Raw genomic sequence first — 3,899 nt, 5'->3', positions numbered from 1 at the left:
ACATGCACCTGTAACAGGAACAGAAGCAATGAAGCACTGAAACACACAACTGCAGAATATGCAGTCATAACCTCCAAAGTCATTTTTACTTAGAAGTACCAAAAAGTCGTCACTTCTAGTCTTGAATAACCATTTAGTATGAAATTAGATATAATTAGTTAGGAAACAGTGAAGCCACAGGAAAGAAAAAACCCACTGTAAATCACACTCTAACTTGACACGTATGGAGACAGTTATTTCACTAGAATAATGTGTAACATTGCTTTCAGGGAATATTTTTCGCATTTTGATGTCAACAGCATTCCTGATTTCTAGGCTGTGTTGTGAAACTGCAAACAAGGAAAAAATGAGTATTGCTCTTCAACACCCTCACCTGGTCCCTGCCTTGGCTAGCACAGGAGGAAGGAACATTCACAATCAGGATGAAATTAAATAAGAAATCATCCTGAACGCTGCAGTTTCCATTGCCAAATATATTTGATCAAACCAGTGTTCACATCACCCCTATAGGAAATCCATCTGATAATTCCAATATTATGGACAGATAAAAGACAATGAAGTCACAAAGACCATACACCAATTTAGTACTCAATGAATGCCTGGAATTCAGAAATTCCCCGTTCCAGTCAGAGACACAAATTGCCTCCCAAACTCTCTCCTTCCCACACAAAGAAATGAGATGCCCAATATACTCCTGAGGTTGAGTGGAAGATTATAAAGCAAAGTATTCAATAAGAATTTTAACAGCACAGGTAGAAATATAACATGAATTGCACATAATTAAGGAGAAAGTGTACCCTTAACTAAGTGAGGAGAGATCAAGGACAGCTGGAGCTTGCTCAGAGGACACGCAGCTGCCACCATGCCACCCGCAGCACTGCAAAGGCAAGCAGTGCCGATATCCAGGCAAAAAGTTTGTCTAGGATTGATGACATGCTAGACTCACCGAGTAGGGGACACAACCTAACGCTATGGACTTACCATAGGGTTATGCCAAATCCCACTGAAAGCAAGAAAACAACAAAAAAATTGCATTCCTCACTGAAACTTTTTAAATCCCTGCAGCTACCTTTAGGACTCATTAATTCTGCAGCAGCTGCATTCTGCTCCACCCAGGAACCGGGACTAGATAATTTCCAGAGCCCCCTTCCAACCAACATTTCTGTGGTTATATGTTTAAAAAAGTAAATCTGTCAGGAAGCTAACATATGCTGGGCTAAATGACTACCAGTAAGTAAGATAAGGGTAAGGCAGAGACTCCAGTACTGGCCGCACTGCTTAACAATTATCACATATCAGAGTTTTGGCCTGGGCCACCTCACACTCTCTTGGATAACGCAGGATGAAGCAGGTGCCAGAACCATTCCCAGCAGGAAAGCTGGATGAGGGCAGCCAGGTTTTGGCAGAGGGCTGACAGTTCAGCCACTGTGGACAAAAACTGTACCCCGCCACTTGGCAGCAGAAGCCAGAGAATGCTGTCCTCAGCCTGCATGTTTTTTATCTTTTTAATTAATATAGAGGCAGTCTCAGTGATGTAGCTGCTATGTTCTGACCCTGTAAGCACAGCACTTCAATATATCCGCTGGTATCTTTACTCACACTTGGTCTAGTACCAAGTAGTTTCAATGTCTCCTATCCACCCTATAGCTCCCTTCAAGCCCTAACACCAGTTTCCTTCTTGGAAAAAACAAAGTGAGAGTGTGAAGAGGTTTGCAATCAACTGGATAAGGGTGGGTATATAAAGCCGAGAGCTAAAAAAAAAATAAAAAATTAAAAATAATAAAAAATTATGGGCTTACCAGGTTACAGAGTCTGTAGGACTAATTCAAAATCATAATTCAACAAACACTGAAGTCTGTCTATAGGAAATGCTGGGACTCAGGTGCCGAGAATATCATGGTTTCATCCCAGTGCAACAGAAAGTTACTTCTAATTACTTGGTTTGCTTTGCTGACAAAGCATCTTACATTGTCTGCCACCTCCTAAGCACAGCAGGAGGGAGTTACAAGCAGGTTTAAACTTGCCTTTGTAAGTCCAAACTAGAAATTACAGATACATTATACAACATTTTTATGATATTATTTAATTACAAGGGCTAGAACAGAAGTTTTATAATAAGGGAGTTCATTCACCTCTCAGGAAGCAAAAGCTCCGAGAAACACATACGTGATTGCAACAACTTTAATATCCTGTCCCCAGCACTAGTCAGTATTTAACACTTCAGCAGAAAGCAAGGGGATGAGAAATCCAGCCACAACCACTGCAGACACATGGGTCTACTTCCTCATCCTTGCAGTCAGTTTCCCCGAAGCATAAGGCTGAAATGTTGCTATATAACTGTGCACAGCCTCTTACAAATTCTACTTTCCCTCCTGAGGCAACAAGATTCATATTAGTTTATTGGGGGAAAAAACCCACAACAAAATACATGTCCTGAAACTATAGCCACAGACCCTTGAAAATCACAGCTGAAGAGAAGTCACTGAGGTCTTCTTGCTGTTTTAGAGTGATATTTCCATTTCCATCACCAATAGCAATTCTATTACAAGGGAGGTGCAGTGCATCTGCTGATCCTGTATGGAATTAGGAAATGGCTTTACACTGGGGGGGGGTGGGTGTGCAGGGAGGGAATAGCAATGGAGACGCAAACGAAACTGCAGCATCGAGTTACTCATCCCAAAGCTGAGCAGCCTGTCCGACTGCCGCAGCTGCCAGAAAGCACCCAGCGTGTTACTGCCCACCCTCAATCTCACAGCTGTGCAACCCTTCACAGCCCCCCCTCCAGGGAACTCCCCAAAGCAGCACAGCCTCTTGCTGACACTATTCCACTTCTAACGTGGTAGCTAAAGCGTTCATCAGCCAGAACAAGGAAGAGAAAGTGAGCAAAAAACTGCAGGTCTGAAAACACTCGTGCGTTCAGTTACTCATCGAACAGAGTCTTCCCAATTCTGAGTTAATACCCAGACCAAGAGACAGATTCCCATCAGAAGGTATCCAAATCTTGAGAGTAACATCCAGGGAGCACTGGTCCCTGATACAGCCATCTTGAGTCTGCTCTGGGAACTGGTGCCAGATTCCCTAGGGCCAGGAAACAAAAGCAGCAGGTGTGATGTGCAATCTCAACAGGTACTCGTTGCCACACAACACAGCACGACCACCACTGGTCACAGTTACACCTGCTCAGTCTACCCCCTGCAAGGGCACAGGGGTGTACAAATAATCCATTACTGTCTATTGACTGAGAAACAGATGCTTTCAATTGAGAAACCAGTAACTTTTAAATTATTCCAATGTCCTTGTCTTTAACCAGTCCTCAAATCAAAACCCCCTTCCTAGAAGGCTCTGCCCATCTGTTACCAAACTATCTTCTTCAAAGGCATCAGAGCTTTTTCAGGATCTCACTTTCTCACATTGAAATTCCCCTAGCATAAAGGCTCGTTCAGCACATACCCAGAAGTTACAGAGATTTGAGATGCCTGAACAACTTCTTGTCCACATCTCCCTGGGAGCCTGAAACTTTGGTGTTCTTCCAAGCAAGATGTCTAAGAACAAAAGGAAAATGGAGTATGAGTGCAGAGCATCTTGAGAAGGAAAAGGGAAGGAAGATTGGGCCAGGCCCAGACCCCTGAGTGACTGTTTATGTACCCAAAGGGTGGTTAATACAGTACAACATTTGGCATGCTACTTCTGCACGCTCTCTTTAGACTATGAATCTTGGCAGTATTTTCTATACAGTGAAACGGTCTCCACCTAACCAGAGGACTAGGGTGCTCTCCACTAAGCTATAGCGTAGAGGCGGCAACTACGGAACAACAGATCAGCTCTCCAGCGCTTTGCTGAGTTCCTTAGCTGTTAAAACTACCGTGTAAATTACAGGAAACCCATTCACCAGCAGATCT

Source organism: Antrostomus carolinensis, unplaced genomic scaffold, assembly GCF_000700745.2.
Source record: "Antrostomus carolinensis isolate BGI_N321 unplaced genomic scaffold, ASM70074v2 scaffold676, whole genome shotgun sequence".
NCBI classification, from domain to species: domain Eukaryota; kingdom Metazoa; phylum Chordata; class Aves; order Caprimulgiformes; family Caprimulgidae; genus Antrostomus; species Antrostomus carolinensis.
The sequence above is the reverse complement of the archived record's forward strand: the minus strand, read 5'-3'. Positions refer to the sequence as shown.